This window comes from Lygodium microphyllum, chromosome 5, assembly GCF_053477565.2.
Source record: "Lygodium microphyllum isolate KBCC chromosome 5, Lygodium_microphyllum_v1.1.10, whole genome shotgun sequence".
Classification (NCBI taxonomy): domain Eukaryota; kingdom Viridiplantae; phylum Streptophyta; class Polypodiopsida; order Schizaeales; family Lygodiaceae; genus Lygodium; species Lygodium microphyllum.
In genome coordinates this window covers 56771480-56791933 of record NC_141139.1, presented here as the reverse complement: position 1 = coordinate 56791933, position 20454 = coordinate 56771480, and positions in this window count along the sequence as shown.

Sequence of the window (20454 nt, the reverse complement as noted above, 5' to 3'; positions counted from 1 at the left end):
GCTGCAAGTATAGAACGCTCACTAAAATATGCCCCAAAGTCTCTCACCGTAGACACTTCACCGTACACACTATTAACCAAGGTTTCAATAAAGCACCCTTTCAATACCATGCTAGATGGATATATGTAACTTATCACAATTCTCCGTAATACCCACTCCATCCCCTATCCCTTGAATCCAAGCAACAAATCCATTATCCATTACACCACTAGCGGTTAACATCCTCATATTCCCAGACAACCTTAGTACCTTAACATACTGCCATAAATGAGAGCAACATAGTGCCGCATTAGCAATATCTTCACAGGAGCCCTTCATCACGACGGGCAAGATTGATGCTAGGAGGCATATTTCACGGTGGATTCTGTAAACTTTTATTACCGGGGCTCATACACAAAGTGGATTCTTTGTGCGAGAAGTCGATGGGGACGCCTATCCTTTTCAGCCGTTTTGTTAATTTAGTGTGTACATGGGTGATTCCATAGCTGGTGATTCCGCAAAATACATATTTAAATTAATAAACGTTTATGAGTTTAGAGCACACACTCGTGATAAATTAAGGTTAGGATTGATTTCTAACCAATTTATTTATTTATGTAGCTGAAGACTGCTAGGTATTCACTTTTGTCGGTTTAATTATATTATTTTACTAACGATTATGAATGCTTCAGTTGAATGTAGAGATAGCAGCGGTGGTAGTGGAAAGCATTGGAGGATAGCGTGTATTCAAATTATCGTTAATATTTTGATAGGCGCATACCTTAGGCATGGCACCTATATTTTGTCGCGCTTATTTATCAAGGCGCTTGATATTTATTTATTATTTTTGTATGTGTATGGGCGCACGATTTAGATATTTGTATTTGGACATTGTATTTGGGTACGCCTGACTTCTTGGACGCCCATTAGCTTTATTTCTATTTGGTACAAAAGCAAACTCAAAAGCTAAAGCGTGTTATTTTGTAATTTGGGCTATTATTTGAGCTTGAAGATGATTAATATATGAAATACATGCTTTGTGGAGCGCTCACACAAGGCATGGTGGAGATTGCACCCAATTTGTCTCTTATTCATGTCGGGCAAGCTTTCTACATTGATGTGTGTGCAAAAAGTAGAGTTCTTTTGTTATTGGGGACCTTCTGACGCTCACTACGCGTGCTTACGGCATCCGATCTGTGCACTAGTGATATCAGAGCGAAGCTGAGATCAAGAGCTTCCAATCGCTTATCATCTTGCGCAGAGGCGGAGCTCCTGGAATGATCGGGCTCTACAGTCAGTTTCATCGCGAACGATCGATACGCGTAAGTTCTTGGCAGTCAAGAATCCCCTTCTGCACTCTCTGATTGCGAAGGACCGACCTGAGGAGGCGGAGGACCACATAGACATCTCTTTCTACAAGTCGTCTTCAAACAGAGATAGTAAGCTTCCATAGCTACAAAGCTTAAAAGCTTTATTTCAAAGTTGATTAAGCCTTAGTAATAAGCTTAATAAGAAGCTTTAAAAAGCTTCAGCCACGAAATTCGTCATCGAGCGGCAAGAATATGTGCTGGGCGGCATTAAAACGGCCATCAATGTCCTTATTTACACGAAAATCACGCTTGATTCAGAAGCTTTAAGCTCTCTAATCCACTAAGTCTTCCAAGTTTACCAAGTTCTGCAAGTCACCTAAGTTCACAGTAGTCATAAAAGACTTACTTTAACCATTCCCATAAAGACTGTTCATACGCAGAAGCACAGAAATCGTTTGTTGCTCTCTGGAAGACCCTGTTCCTATTTCCAGACTTGCTGAACCAGTTTCAGTAAATGCAGAAGGTCATACAAAGATTATACGCAACTTCTACGAAGACAACGAATACCGCAATTGCAAAAGAGAAAGACTATAAAAGCCAAATAAAAATATATAAGCCTTGTATACCCGACTTTGAGCTATGCTCATCCCACTAATCAGATTTCAAGAGAGTGAGGTCTTTTGGATTTTACAGGATGACGGAACAAAACATGGACGATTTTATGGCTAAAGGTGATTTACCCGAACCAATGATGGAACAAAAGTTAGATTTAATTATGATGCAGCTTGATGAAGAACGAAGAGCCCAACAAGCTTTGCAAGTTCAATTGGCCAATTTACAACGATCTACCACCGACAAAGATGGACCGCAACCCGAAGATCTTATACGACGTACCATCAATGCGACACTTGAAGCCCAATCCATCTGCAAAGAAATAAAGATAAGTAAAAGAAATTTTAAATTTCATACTTTCAATGGATCACGAGATGGAAAGACTATACTTGCATTATCAGTTAGTTTGATGATTACTTTCATAAAGAGACATATGTTGAGAAAGACAAAATTAAATGTGTCACTAATCATTTAGTCGATCGAGCATCTCTATGGTGGACTGTGGTTCGCAAGAGCATTGATTGCCCCACTACTTGGGAGAGTTTCCAAAAGAAGTTTTTGCAGAAGTTCCTTCCTCCTCAATTCCATGAAAAAGCCATTAAGCAATGGGATCTTCTTCAGCAAAGAGATCGCGAACCTATTTTCCAATACACTAAACGCTTTTGGAATGCCCTACTACAACTACGCATGCTTGAAGATGTACCTGAAGCAACTCACAAACGCAAGTTTATGTTCGGCTTACTTAGACATTACTATATTGAAGTCAATATGTTCAAGCCAACAACCCTTGAAGATGCAATTTCTTTGGCTCATGACACTGAAGACAAGATTCGAGGAAGAGACAAGTGTCCACAACAATTTCAAACTAATGGTAACTATGGTTCCAAGCAATTCAATTTAAATTTTAGAAGATTCAATCAAAGTCGTTTTCTTCCATCTTCATTCTGTAAGTCTTGGACATGACCACCTACTTTGCCATCAAATACCAATCCTAAGCCATCCTCACAGCCAAATCCCAATATTCCTAGACTTCCTGCCATTACCAACAATGTATCTAAAGCCAAACCCATAGTTTGTTACAAATGCCATCAACCTGGACATCTAGCAGCCAATTGCCAAACCAAAAAGCCACCTGTCCATATCAATTATCTTGGAGCAATGGAAGAAGAATAACGTGAGGAAATGCCTGACTTTACGAAAGATGATGACGACATTGGTACTACTTCAGATACTTTGTAAGGTATGCTAACTCCACATTCTTTGTTGACAATGAAATGTTTTGTGCATGGTAAAGAAAAGATTATTTTACATGATGATGGTAGCACACATGATTTTATTTTAGCAAAGTTAGTGAAAGAATTGAATTTACAAACTATTTCTACACATTATCGCATTAAAACAACATTCCTAGGCACGAGATATAATGGAACACAAGAGGTGCATAGCTTAGAAATTAAAATTGGAAAATACACTGAACGAATAAATTTCCTAGTTGTACCTTTGCAGTCTAGTGACATTATCTTAGGTATGCCTTGGCGTCATCAGCATAATCCTGACATAGATTATTCTACACATTCAATTAAAATTTATTTCCAAGGAAAACAAATCACATTGCATGGTATGCATGCTTCTAATAATTTTCCACTGCTTACTCATACTCAAGCTAAACGTACATTACGTAAAAGTAGCAAATCTTATTTAATTTAGGTGAATGAACTTCAAGCTAAAGAAAAACATATGCATCCTAGGCATACACAAATTCTTGCTCAATTTAAAGATTGTTTTGCTGATGATTTACCACCTGGACTACCACCCTCACGTCCTGAAGATCACAAAATAGATTTAATTCCTGGTACACAACCACCATGTAAAGCACCGTATAGGCATAACCAAATTGAACAAAAAGAAATTCAAAATCAAATAGAAGAATCGCATAACAGAGGATTAATTAGACCTAGTCGTTCTCCATTTGGTGCACCTGTTTTATTAGTAAAGAAGAATAATAATACTTATCGCATATGCATTGATTATCGTGCCTTGAATAAAATTACTGTTAAGAATAGATATCCGATTCCTAGGGTAGATGATCTTATGGATAAACTACAAGGTTCTGCCATATTTGGTAAGATAGATCTTAAATTTGGTTATCATCAAGTAAGATCGGATAAATCTGATATATTCAAAACTGCATTTAGAACACAATTTGGACACTGTGAATTTCTAGCGATGCCTTTTGGTCTAACTAATGCACCAGCTACATTTAGTCGCATGATGAATCGCATATTTCTGAAATATCAGCATTGTGTCATAGTATTCTTTGATGATATATTGGTTTTCAGTAAAAATGAGAATGAGCATTCTGAACATCTATCTTTAGTTTTCAAGTTGTTAAAAGATAATCAATTGTATGCTAATCCAGAAAAGAGTGAATTCTTTCAAACAGAAATTGAATATCTAGGACACATTGTTTCATCAGAAGGTATTAAGGTTAACCCTAAAAAGATAGAAGCAATTTTAAATTGACCCGTATTAAAAAATGTGCATGAGTTACGTTCTTTTCGAGGTCTTACTAGTTTTTACAGAAAGTTTGTGCGAAATTTTTCATTACTTGCATTACCTTTGACTAAACTTTTAAAGAAGGGTATTGTGTATCACTGGTCTGATAATCAACAAAAATCTTTTGATTTATTGAAACATGCTTTAACCCATGCTCATGTATTACAACTACCTGATTTCACTAGACCATTCTTTTTAGTAGTTACTGATGCTAGTGGATCTGGAAAAGGAGCCGTCCTTATGCAAGATAATCATCCCATAGCCTACTCTAGCTGTAAACTGAAACCATCCGAACCTAAATATTCTACATATGATAAAGAATTGCTAGCTGTAGTACAAGCCTTACGTCAATGGAAACATTACTTAATGGGTTCTGAATTTATGATCAAAACTGACCAACAAAGCATTAGACATCTCCTTAGTCAACCCCAAATATTTGACTGACATATTAAATGGGTAGCTTTCATTCAAAGTTTTTATCCCCTTATACAATATCAACCAGGAAAAGAGAATGTTGTAGCCAACGCTTTGAGTAGAAGACCGACAATTCATAATATTTCTGTGATATCATTTGATTTCCTTATCCCTATGAAAGATACTTATCATCAAGATATTACTTTTCATGCTGATTGGAATAAATTAGTTGCAAATAATTGGATTCCTATTGATTCACTATCTTACAATAATGGATTCATGTTTTATGAAAAAAGATTATGCGTGACAGTTCCATTTAGATCTTTTGTTTTGCATGAGATTCATTGTCCTCCATATCAAGGTCATAGAGGTATTATATCTACTTTACGTACATTGACTGAAGATTTTTATTGGCCACATATGGACACTGATGTATCTAACTTTGTATCTGAATGTTTGGTTTGTCAACGAGTTAAAAGACACCATGGTAAATAATATGGTTTACTAATGCCATTATCTATTCCATCACGGCCATGGGAACAGATTTCTATGGATTTTATCACTGGTTTACCTAACACTAAAGCTAACCATGATATGATTTGGACTGTTGTCCACAGGTTTAGCAAACAAGCATATTTCATTCCATGCAAGAAAACTCTAACTGCATCTCAAGCAGCTCAATTGTTTTTGAAAACTGTGTTTACTAATCATGGTTTACCAAAAGTTATTATTTCTGATCGTGATTCTAGATTCTGTAATAATTTTTGGATTACTTTGTTTGCTAACTTAGGCACAAAGATTGATTTTTCATCTGCATTTTATCTTGAAACTAACGGTCAAATAGAAGCTACTAACAGTACTATTTTAGATCTTTTACGTGCTTATACTATTTCAAAACCACACACATGGGATACATATCTACATTTACTTCAGTTTGCATATAACAATACACCGCATACATCTACAAACAAAGCACCATTTGAAGTTATTTATGGATATAGATTGCCTACACCTGTTGCATCATTATCAAACAAAATTCAGACTGTTGATGATATTGCTAACATACACGCTACTATTTTTGATGAAGTTAAAGATATGATTGCCAAAGCCCAGCAATCATATACAAAACAAGCAAATAAGAAAATACAGGCCATGAATTTCAAAGTTGATGATTATGTTTGGTTACGAATAGAAAAACGTAGATTACAAAGTGTAGATAAACACCCAGTTGTGAAATTAGCACCTAGATTCTATGGACCATTCAAGATCATACACAAAATTAATGACAATGCATTTAAACATAAACTACCACATATGGACACTGATGTATCTAACTTTGTATCCGAATGTTTGGTTTGTCAACGAGTTAAAAGACACCATGGTAAACAATATGGTTTACTAATGCCATTATCTATTCTATCACTACCATGGGAACAGATTTCTATGGATTTTATCACTGGTTTACCTAACACTAAAGCTAACCATGATATGATTTGGACTGTTGTCCACAGGTTTAGCAAACAAGCATATTTCATTCCATGCAAGAAAACTCTAACTGCATCTCAAGCAGCTCAATTGTTTTTGAAAACTGTGTTTACTAATCATGGTTTACCAAAAGTTATTATTTCTGATCGTGATTCTAGATTCTGTAATAATTTTTGGATTACTTTGTTTGCTAACTTAGGCACAAAGATTGATTTTTCATTTGCATTTCATCCTGAAATTAATGGTCAAACAGAAGCTACTAACAGTACTATTTTAGATCTTTTACGTGCTTACACTATTTCAAAACCACACACATGGGATATATATCTACATTTACTTCAGTTTGCATATAACAATACACCGCATACATCTACAAACAAAGCACCATTTGAAGTTATTTATGGATATAGATTACCTACACCTGTTGCATCATTATCAAACAAAATTCAGATTGCTGATGATATTGCTAACATGCACGCTACTATTTTTTATGAAGTTAAAGATATGATTGCCAAAGCCCAGCAATCATATACAAAACAAGTAAATAAGAAAAGACAGGCCATGAATTTCAAATTTGATGATTATGTTTGGTTATGAATAGAAAAACATAGATTATAAAGTGTAGATAAACACCCAGTTGTGAAATTAGCACCTAGATTCTATGGACCATTCAAGATCATACACAAAATCAATGACAATGCATTTAAACTAGAACTACCACAACACTGGAAAATTCACAACACCTTTCATATTAGTTTATTATGACCCTTTAAAGGCCAATTACCTGTATACCCTGTCTATGAAAACCCACCTTTGCTAGATGAAGAGACTGAAATCCTTGAGCCTGAAGCTATTATAGATACTGACTTCATGACCACTAGAACTGGCCGTAGATATTCTAGATATTTGATCAAGTTTAGAAACCATCCTGTTGAAGAGGCCCAATGGATGTACGCTAAAGACTTAAATGATTTCCCCACTCTGTTAGCTCCACATTGAGCTAATAGCAATTGAGGAAAATTGCTATCCCACCCTGGGGGTATGATGCCAAGAGGCATATTTCACGGTGGATTCCGTGCCACGGTGGATTCTGTGAGGTTTTACGGTGGATTCTGTAAACTTTTATTACCGAGGCTTATACACAAAGTGGATTCTTTATGCAAGAAGTCGATGGGGACGCCTATCATTTTCAGGTGTTTTGTTAATTTAGTGTGTACATGGGTGATTCCATAGCGGGTGATTCCGCAAAATACATATTTAAATTAATAAACGTTTATGAGTTTAGAGTGCACACTCGTGATAATTTAAGGTTAGGACTAATTTCTAACCAATTAATTTATTTATGTAGCTGAAGACTACTAGGTATTCACTTTTGTCGGTTTAATTGTATTATTTTACTAACGATTGTGAATGCTTCAGTTGATGTGTAGAGATAGCAGCGGTGGCAGTGGAAAACATTGGAGGATAGCGTGTATTCAAATTATCGTTAATATTTTGATGGGCGCATACCTTAGGCATGGCGCCTATATTTTGTCGCGCTTATTTATCAAGGCGCTTGATATTTATTTATTATTTTTGTATGCGCATGGGTGCACGATTTAGATATTTGTATTTGGACATTGTATTTGGGTACGCCTGACTTCTTGGGTGCCCATTAGCTTTATTTCTATTTGGTACAAAAGCAAACTCAAAAGCTAAAGCATGCTATTTTGTAATTTGGGCTATTATTTGAGCTTGAAGATGATTAATATATGAAATACATGCTTTGTGGAGCGCTCACACAAGGCATGGGGGGAGATTGCACCCAATTGGTCTCTTGTTCATGTCGGGCAAGCTTTCTACATTGATGTGTGTGCAAAAAGTAGAGTTCTTTTATTATTGGGGACCTTCTGACGCTCACTACGCGCGCTTATGGCATCCAATCTCTGCACCAAGGATTTGCCTAAAATCACCCCCAAGCAAAGTAACCTTTCCACCAAATGGTTTATCACAGCTCATAATATCTCTTAAAGTTCTATCAACAGCTTCAAATGCAAACCTGTGCATCATGGGAGCCTCATCCCACAAAATAAGGCTCGATTATCTGAACAGTTGAGCAAGATCACTCTGAACAGGAATATTATAGGTGGATCGATTACATAGATCCAATGGAATTTTAAATCTCGAGTGAGCAGTACGACCGCCCTGCAGAAGCAAAGCAGCAATGACAAATGATGCCGTTGTCAATGCTATATGACGATCATTGCGCAACCTAGCAAGCAAACACTTGTAAAGAAATATCTTTCCAGACCCATCGAGACCATCCAAAAAAAAAAATCCCCAAAGTTTCTACCAATGGCACCTATAACTGCATTATATGCAACCCTCTGTTCGCCCACACATCTCAGATAGACTCCCCATGGATTGCACAATCGGGTCTTGAAATAGCAATATTGTAGTTGTAGGATGAATATCCATTGCAGGCAAAGCATGCAAAATGGAGCAAAAACCCCCATTTCGAGCACTAAAGGTTGGAGCACTATTGACACGTGACTCATTAATCACAGCATTTCCTAGGTTTTGGTGATTTTCAGCAACACAATTATAATCATTAGCAAATTGCTGCTCAATCAAACTATGAAGTCCCTCACGAATCAAGCTATCATGATTTAGAGCCTCTCCTTGCAAAACGTTCCGGCACTCAACTATAGTAGAACACATCTCTTTATACCCCCTCTCGTCATGTCTTGCCATTTGAGCCCTAAGCCTAGCAATCTGTCGTCGTCTATATCGTGTAGAGTTGAGTCTATGCCTATGAATACGCAACACATAATCCCTGCTAGTTCTCTGATTATTTAATCGCATATTGTTTGGATTCTCACAAAGCCTGCACATCAAGAGAAAACATGCATTCTTTTAAGCAGAGACTTGATTGGGATTAGCATTTCCAAAAAGACTTAAAAGCAGAATCAATCTAGAATCACATATTTACAAACTCTTGAAAAGAGAAAGAATACACAATCTTATTCCAATCCATAGCAAGTACCGAGACATTGAAACGTATTTTACAAAGGATATTACTCTTTGATATGTACTACATTGCAAGACATAATAATTATATCTATAAATAAACTATAGATCAATGTTTACAAACTCTTTAAAAGAGAGAATAATGCATCACCCCTAATAAATTGAACCAAACACTGGAGAGAGAGAGAGAGAGAGAGAGAGAGAGAGAGAGAGAGAGAGAGGGAGAGAGAGAGAATATTACAATTAGACCATAGAATTAGAAAATATTACTCACATGCATTACACCATAAAAATGAATAAAGTTATATATCCACATTGTTTGATATGATATCAAGCGTCAAGAAACAGACATCACACCATACTGTAGATACCCAATACAGTTTACTCAATTTAGCCTTGTTACAAAAAAAGGGGACACACATTATCACAAAAAAAGCAGTGGCCCAAGTATTTCAATATCTTCATAAGCGAGACAACAATAGATCATAACCTTCATTCAAATGTTGAAGAGAGAGACAAAGAGAGATCAAACCTCAAGAAAGAGGTATCACATCGTTACATTAAAACCAATATAAGTTTCACAAAAAGGAAGCACACATCATCACAAAAAAAACATTGGTCCAAGCACTTTCAAGTAAGATATAAGCGAGACGATAATAGATCATAAGCCTTAGCCAAGCAAATCCTCCTTAATTGGGACCGTTCATTTGACGACTCAATTGTTGTAGCAAGGCATTGAACCTATTAACATTCATTTGGAACTGCAAAAATGGTAGTCGACAACCCCTCTAGCAAATCACAGGCTCGTGGTCATCTCCAAGCCCCCAAAATGATGCCCACATATCATTCAACAACAAATTCATCAACCTACTTGTCTCAGAGACAATTGCCGAAAGTTCCCTCACTTCACCACCCAAACCACTCGAGACTTGTTGAAGAACACTCTGGGTGTGCTTTGTCTCGCACACAACACCATGCAAACCCTTAGCTTGTTCACGCAATTCTGCAGAGTAAATAGCAAGTGCATGATCGACACGTGTGGATAAACTCGTCTACAATTCTGTCAACTCATTCATCTTGGTCTCGAGGCGTTTAAACTCCAAAGAACTTGAAGCAGCCTTTGGGTTTCTTCGGATCGATGATGTCCTTGTGGATTTACTAACATGCCCTCCCTGTTGCCTCGCTAGTTCTTTCATCTTTCGCACATTAACTTTATTCACTTCATTAAACTCCACATTTTGGTTGCAACAAAATACACAAATGACTATCTCCCCAAAAAGAACACAATACCTTGGTGAAAATACAATTATTAGAATAACTATCTCCCATACCCATGCGAACGGCTCCAAGCAGGCAAGCGTCGAAGAGATGATGTTGTGGCTGTATTCTTTGATTCAACCAAATCAATTGCATTCAATGGAGTCGAATGCACTATGCCTGGAACATCGTCCATAGCTTTGCTTTGTTCCATGATGACTACACAAAACTTTCAATAGAGTATAAGAGTCCCAATAGAGAAATCTCAAAGCCATTGAAGACAAACACATTTCCAATTGAAAACCCTAAATTGAAAGTGTATTGGACTCAAAGACAAAAAAATAGTCATGCACAAGCACGTGTAAATAATCATGCATGAGCACATGACACGCACCAAATATATAGCCATGCCTTACCTCCTCTCCTTCGACGCTCTCTCTCTCTCTCTCTCTCTCTCTCTCTCTCTCTCTCTCTCTCTCTCTCTCTCTGTGTGCAAGCCCTACTAATACGTCTTGCCAAAGGCTCGAATGTGTTAAAGATCCAAAGATGTTCGACGCTTAGTCCAAACACTTTCATAGATCAACTAACAAACTATTATCATCATCATAGCATATCATAATCATAATATAATAATAATAATAATAATAATAATAATAACAACAACAACAACAACAACAACAACAAACTAACAATACATATTTATAATATAATACAATATAATAACTAACAATAACAAAGTTAAAATAACAACCATTAACAAAACTATATAACTATATAATATAACAATAATAATAATAATAAAATAATACAATAAAAAATTGTAATAATAATAATAATAATAATAAAAAATACGATAATAATAATAATATAAAATAATATCTAATCTAAACAAAATAATACCACGATAAATAAACTATAAACTAACAATAAACTAATAAACAATACAACAGCAATCGCAATCATTATCATTATCAGTATTATTACTATTATTATATTATATTATATAAATTATATTATATTATATAAATATAAACTAATTAGATATAATATCTATCTAAGCGAGACGATAATAGATCAACTAATAAACTATTATTATGATAATAGATCAACATTGGTCCAAGCACTTTCAAGTAAGATGTAAACTATTAAAATGAGATAAAAAAATCTTAATAATTTGAAAGAGATAGACAATGTTTTTAAAATTGAGATTTTCATCAATCGAATAAAACACAACTCATTTAAAAAGTCTTGCAAAGATTATATATATCAAGCATGTGGCGATTTTCAATTTGGAAGAGATAAACAATTTTTTTCAAAATGGATATTTTCAAGGACGTGCTTACGTAGCGACGACTCATCCAAGTTAACATTGCCAAAAACCTATCTAGATAAACCTTGAAAGAAGCAAATTGCACATCAAGGGCAATGCTCTCAAGTGAAAGGGAATGACCCCACACGGTGATTCATCTGGGTTAACATTACCGAAAACCTATTAAGGGAAACTTTCAAAGAAGTAAGTTGCACATCAAGGGAAACTTTTTCATTCTTGTGAGCAATTAACTCATATACGCCATCCTCTATATGACCAGCACTGTCAATAAGATCTTTCATCTTCTCATCATGATCATCCAAAGATCCAATACGCGGCCAATACTTTCGGACAAGGTTGTATATCTCCCCTATGTAAACCTTGATTTCTTCCAACTCATCCTATATCCTCACCCCATCACAAAGGTTTCCTTTGTATTTCTCCTCCAAAATTCTCTCAATCCTTTGTAGACGGCTATCAATGCTCTCACCAAGAGAAACTGAAGCCCTTTGACGTCGAAATAGTGCCTTTACTTGCTTCTTAAGCCCATCCAAGCGATGAATGACTCTCAAAAAACGAACAGAACTTTCATATCCTCCAACATGCCTGAGTGCACGACGAACTGCCTTCTTCCTTATAACCTCTTTCCCTTTGCACACATTCATTTGCACACTGGGAGTGCACTGCACAACATTTGCTACAGACACATTTTTTTCCTCCATGCTGCGCAAAACACATGCATCAACATCAAGGTGCATATCAACTATTCTTATCTTATATTAAAAAATAAAAACTGTGAAAAATCCTAGATGACATTAGATTAACTTCCAATGCATTAAATTTAAACATATGTGCATTAGACCATATGATTGACTATCATAGAATTTGCTATAGTAAGTAGCATCTAGAGTGAGGTTTCAATTTGTTTATCCCACACATAAGACTCAAGTGGGTCTTCAAGATGCATTTGGATTATTTCAAGCAAATTCTCATGGTTCCCTAGTTGAGAGAAGATTAGGCTTTTTGTCACAATGGATGTATCCAGTCAAGGATCAAAGCCAACACCACAATGACCAATGAGTTGGTGTTTTAGGTGGTGCACTACAACTATATCATTACTCACTATAACTATAACTAATTATTTTATATTATCACTATTCACATTATTTTATATTATTATTATTATTATTTTGTATATATATTTATATTTTTATACTAATGTTTATACTAATAAAATAATAATAAACTAAATCAATCAAAATACAATAAAAACTAAACCAACAATTAAAATAACAATAACAAAGTTAAAATAACAACCATTAACAAAACTATATAACCATATAATATAACAATAATAATAAAATAATAAAAATATAATAACATAATAATGATAATGATAATAATAATAAACAAATTAATTAACATTCACATTCACATTAACAATTTAACATTAACATTAACACATTCACATTAATAAACTATCTAAACAATAATAAACTAATAACATCATAATCATATCATAACATAACATAATTACTAATAAATAAACTATAACTATTAACTAATAATAACTATTAGCTATAACATTAACTATTAACATAATAATAAAATATAATAATAATAATAATAATAACTAAAAAAATATCTAACTCTAAATAAAATAATACCACAATAATAAATAAAATAAACTATAAACTAACAATAAACTAATAAACTAATATCATCATCATATCATATAATAATAATAATAATAATAATAACAAACTAACAATACATATTTATAATATAATACAATATAATAACTAACAATAACAAAGTTAAAATAACAACCATTAACAAAACTATAATACCATATAATATAACAATAACAACAACAACAACAATAATAATAAAAAAATACAATAATAAAAATATAATAACATAATAATGATAATGATAATAATAATAATAAACAAATTAATCCACATTCACATTCACACTAACTATTTAACATTCACATTATTCACATTTTAACATTCACATTAATAAACTATCTAAATAATAATAAACTAATAACATCATAATCATATCATAACATAACATAATTACTAATACATAAACTATAACTATTAACTAATAATAACTATTAGCTATAACATTAACTATTAACTATTAACATAACAAAAAAATATAATAATAATAATAATAATAATAACTAAAACAATATCTAACTCTAAATAAAATAATACCACAACAATAAATAAAATAAACTATATACTAACCATAAACTAATATAATAATAATAATAATAATATAACAAACTAACAATACATATTTATAATATAATACAATATAATAACTAAGAATAACAAAGTTAAAATAACAACCATTAACAAAACTATATAATATAACAATAATAATTAAAAAATACAAGAATAAAATGTAATAATAACATAATAATGATAATAATAAATTAATAATAAACAAATTAATTAACATTCACATTTACATTATTCACATTAACATAATAAACTAATAAACTAATATTATCATCATATCATATCATAATAACATCATATATAATAATAATAATAATAATAATAATAACAACAACAACAAACTAATAATAAATATTTATGAATTATTATAAATATAAATTATATTTATATTTATATAAATAATAATAAACTAATAATATCTAAATAAGAAACAATAATAATAACATATTATATAAATTATATTATAAAAATTATATAAGTATAAACTAATTAGATATAATATCTATCTAAACAATAATAAACTAATAATATCTAAATAAAAAACAACAATAATAACAATAAACAATATAATAATAATAATAATAATAATAATAATAATAATAATAATCATAATCATAATCATAATTACTAATAAATAAACTTAAACTATAACTATTAACTATCTAAATCTTATCTTAATCACAATAAAAGAATACCACAATAAACTATAAACTAACAATAAACTAATAAACTAATAAAATAATATCTAAATCTAAATCTAAATCTTATCTTAATCTAATCTAAATAAAATAATACCACAATCATCAATTATAAACTAACAATAAATTAATAAACAATACAATAGCAATCATCATCATCATCATCATTGTCATTATCATTATCATTAATATAATTAATAATAATAACTATAACTATTTAACTATTTATAATTATCATTATCATTCACATTCACATTCACATTTAACATTTAACATTCACATCCACATTAACTATTTAACATTAACATTCACATTAACATCACAAACAATCACATTCATTCACATTCACATTTAATATTTAACATTCACATCCACATTGACTATTTAACATTAACATTCACATTAACATCACAAACAATAACATTAACTATTAATAACTAACAATAACTATTAATTAACAGATAATAACTATTAATAACTAACAATAACTATTAATTAATAACTATTATTAAAGTAATAATAACAATAACTATTAATTAACAAATAATAACTATTAATTAATAACAAACAATAACTATTAATTAATAATTAATAACTTAAGTTTGCCGCGGGGGGGGGGGGGGGGGGGGGGGGGCGGGTAGCGGCTTGGCAGCGGGAGGTGGCAGCGGATTGGGAAGGCCAGCGGCTTAGTGGCGAGAGGCCACCAGCGGGAGGGAAGGCGGTAGCGGGAGGGAAGGCGAGAGAGAGAGAAGGCGGCAGCCAGTGGAAGGGAAGGCGGGAGAGAGAGAGAGAGAGAGAGAGAGAGAGAGAGAGAGAGAGAGAGAGAGAGAGAGAGAGAGAGAGAGAGAGAGAGAGAGAGAGAGAGAGAGAGAGAGAGAGAGAGAGAGAGAGAGAGAGAGAGAGAGAGAGAGAGAGTTTTGCACCTTCATGATCACGAAGAACGAAGCTTCTCCTAGATGAAGCTCCTGAATCTCCTGGATCTCCTGGACGAAGCTCCTCAACGAAGTTCCTCAATGAACGATGAACGAAGCCTTCTCCACCTGCATCTCGTCTATATCTAAGTAATCATCCTCATCATGAGAGAGGGAGGACATGAAGACATGGGGCATTAAAGCCACCTCAACCCCCATGCATGCATGCAATTCAAATTCAAATGAAGATTCGGGAGAAAAGTGGAGGCTTGGGAGAAAAATGGAGGTTTGGGAGATAACGGAACCTCCAGCCAAAATAAGAAAGAATAGATACAAAACTAAGAGAAGAGGAAGCTTCAAAGTGCATAACTAAAAGTATATTGAGATGTATGGAAGAAGAATAGTTACAAGACTAAGTACGCCCTAAAGTGAATAGGCATGCGTATATACAAGGCTGGGGAGAAAAAGCCTCCTAAAGAAAAAAAAAAGGTGCCTTGGTTGTCCTTAGTGTGTTCACACACATCACTATAAAATATGGTAACAAATACCCCTTGGGAGTGATGCAATGAATAAGAGTTGGCACTCATGTATAAGGAAGTCCCAAGCCCAATAGACTTAATCAATCGACAAAGAGAAGTAACTCCAAAGCTCTGTGGAAGGCTTCAAACTTCTAATGAGGCAAAGCCTTTGTGAAAAGATCTGCAAGGTTGTCATGTATTGGTGGTACATAGGCCAAGTTGATCTCTCCCTAACATGATAATAGTACACCTTAATGTGCTTAATAAATGCATGGAACACTGGATTCCTTGCAACTTTTGATACACTCTAACTACTAGTGAAGATGCAATACCCGAATCAGCTAAAGGCTAAGCCAAAGACCAGGCTCATCCTCATTACACATATTGGAAACAACTAATGAATAATAATCCAATACATAAAAGACACTATGAGAGCCTGAATGAGTACAACTAGCCAACGGTGCATCCAACTTAATATCACATAATGTTTACACCAATTAATTTGGCATACTCTTGGACTACTCAATCTCTACTCTCTTATTAATAAGTATATCATTCACATCCACACCAAAATAGTAATCTATGTTATCACCAGAAACTTGCATAGGCTAAAAATTTACCTCATTTGATATTGCATGTGACTACACACCATTAAAAAGAGACCACAAAGTGTCATAAATATCCTATGAGCATACATATATCTCTTTTGTAGATAAAAGTAAAGATTGAAGAGTATATTCCACAATGAAAACATCATGGCTAATCAAGTTGTAATTACTTTGTGGATGGTATAACTTATAACCTTTGCTTCCGTTACTATACCCAATAAAAACATATTTTATAGCCTTGTCATCCAACTTCTTCCATTACTCCATTGGAACCAAAGCATAATCTAAGCAACCTAAAACACACAAATGAGCCACATATGGCTTTTCGTTATGCCAAGCCTCATACAAAGTGATAGATTGCAAAGGCTTGGTGGGATACATATTAAGTATATATGCTACACATAAAAGAACGTCAAGCCAGAAACTGTGTGGCAAAGCTTGACTCTTAATCATTCATCGCCCCATCTCCATGGGTGATATGTTTTTTCTCTTAGCTACGTCATTTTGTTGTGGTGTATGTGGCACTAAACATCAATGTTTTATCCCACATTTAACTAGATATACATTGAAAAGACATATACTTATATACTGCCCCCTTGATCTTAATGAAAAATGCTCACTTTACACCCCAACAAATCTCAACCATGCTAACAAATTTTTTGAAGCACAAAATTACTTTCAACTTAGCTTTCAAACCATACACCCATGCATGCTTGAAATAGTCATCAATGAAAGTCACAAAGTACAAGTAGTTATCAATAGATGTTGTTGCATTGAAAATATTGTTGCTGTAAAAGTTGTAATTTTGCAAACAACTCTCGTTGAATCATCTTTTGGAAATTAAGAACACTACATTTGCCCAATATGTAGCTTTCACAAATGTGTTTTCCAAGTGCCTTAAGAGTAGGCAATGAAGACACCATATTAGATTTTTGCACATGTAGCAAACTGGCAAAATTCAAATGACCAAAACGTATATACAAAAAATAGATTGTGAATTTGCAATTATATATGCCACATCTTTCACACATTTACCATAATAACAAAGCACATAAAGTCCATGAAATAGTGAACTAGATACAATAAAAGCATCACTACAAGTGAGATCATGTTGTACATCGTCATCGACATACTTCATGATGAAGCCAAACTTGGCAAGTGTAAAAACTAATGACACATTCTTTTTGATCTCTAGTATATATAAAGCATCCATAAGTGTGAAAGTACTTTTGTTTATGGTAGTCAACATCACTTTTCCAACTCCTTTAATAAGATAATAGGGGTTATTAGCATATATCATAATATTTCCTTAAGAACAGGCTTTAGAGAAGTGAATAGAGTGCATGAAAAAGTAATATACTTTGTACCACCACTATCAAATTAGCATATATCGAAATCCACAACAATCATACAAGAATCATGTAAAGAAGGGCCATCACTAAATTGTGCACTAAATGCCCACTCTGTGTCTTACACAACATTTGCAAAATTTGGCTTAAAAGGAGAGGCATCTGCAATAGCCATGCTAGCATCTTTCTTCTTAGCCTCCTTTGCAACTAATTTAGGACAGTCCTTACTAACATGATATTTTGTCTTACAGTACCTACAAAACATCCGACTCTCTTCTTTCTTCTCATTCCTATCATCTTTCTTTGTGTGAGTATCATTTGCAGATTTCTACTTACTAATAGAAAATGAAGCTTTTTCTTTACCTTTCTAACTAACGACAAAAGCTTGATTTGTAACATGTATAATGGACATGTTTTGCCTAGATTGTTCCTTTTTCAACAAAATAGAAACTAACTCATCAAATGACAAAGTAGTTGGATTACTTTTTATAATCAAATGTAAGTAGATGCAAACATTTAATAAGTATTAGGAAGACCATTGAGAACAATTTGCACAAGTGAATTGTCTTGCAAAATCTCATCTATAGATGCAAACCTTTAATAAGAATTAGGAAGACCATTGAGAACAATTTGGACAAGTGAACTGTCTTGCAAAATCTCATCTGTAGCAATCAATTGCTCCTTAAGATCTTTGACCTTTGTCAAAAAATTATCCATGGTGTCACATTCATCCACATGTTCACTCTCTAATTGCTTACATAGGTAAGCAACATGAGCCTCATTTCTTCCTTGATACAAACATGCAAGTATATCCCACCTCAGCAAACGTAGTTGGTTCTTTATACTCCATAACCTTCATTGTGTATGCATAGTGGTTTGCATAATATCATTGTATGTGACTCTATCCCCTAGGTATCTGATCATTTACAAGTGTCTCAACTATGGTGCACTGATTGATTCCCCTCTTTCATGAGGTGGAACATACTTGCTCTGCCACAGATGGAATACCAATTTCACTATCAAGACTGTCAGTTGCTTTAGGATCCAATATCTTACGTTTCTCATTAGGGATATGAACATAGGAAATATAGCAAAAAACTTTCATGTGACTTATGTCTAGCTTGTGCCCGTAGAGTTTTTGGTATGGAGTCAGGTCATGTATACCTGCAATGGGGGTTTGATTGAGCACATACATGGTTGTCATAATAGCCTCAGCCCAATAGTACAGTGACATGTTTTTTTCATTCAGCATCACATGAGCAGTCTCCATAAGCACTATGCTCTTTCTTTCAGTCATGCCATTTTGCTATGGAGTGTAGCTACATATGAGTTGCCTATGAATGCCATTTGTAGTTAAGTATTTGTCAAACTCATTAGATACATATTCCCCACCACTCTCGGATCTCAAGCATGAGATATAGCAATCAAATTCCTTCTTAACTTGCCACTTGAATTCTTTAAAAATAGCAAACACTTTGTCCTTGTGTTTCAAGATACACACCTAGGTATATCATGTGAAATCATCTATGAAAGTTGCATAATATTTAGATCCTCCAAGAGAGGCATTATGGGCTGGTCCCCATACATCAGAATGTATCAATTGTAATGGTCTCGTATTGTTTCGAACATGCTTTACAAATGGAAAGGGAGATTGTTTGCCAAATTGGCATGCATCATAGACACGATTGATCTCACTGTATGCAAACTTTGGCAAACCTGTCACAAGCTGCTTTCTCTACATAGTTTTTTGCAACCGTTGAATATTTACATGAACAACCCTTTTGTTCCAGATTTCCAAATCTCTAATAGTGCCCTTGCCTTGCACAAAATATGGCTAATTTCAATTGAGGTAATGTTGCATCGAATGTGAACATTCTACCACGTTTGTGACCTCAAGTAATGAGTTTACAACTATTACCAAACTCTTCTATGAAGTAACCATGTTTATTAAACTGAACATGCAAGTTTTGTTCAGTCATTTGACCAATTGATAACAAGTTTTTTGTAATGGAGGGCACATGCAATACATCATGCAGACTTTTCTTTTGCCCATCATGAATGACCAAGGGTACTACACCCTTACTCTCAATCGTGTGTTGAGTATCATCCCTTGTACACACATATCCATTCTTTTTAGAAACCATATATGTAAACCAATCGCCATGAGGTGTCATGTGATTT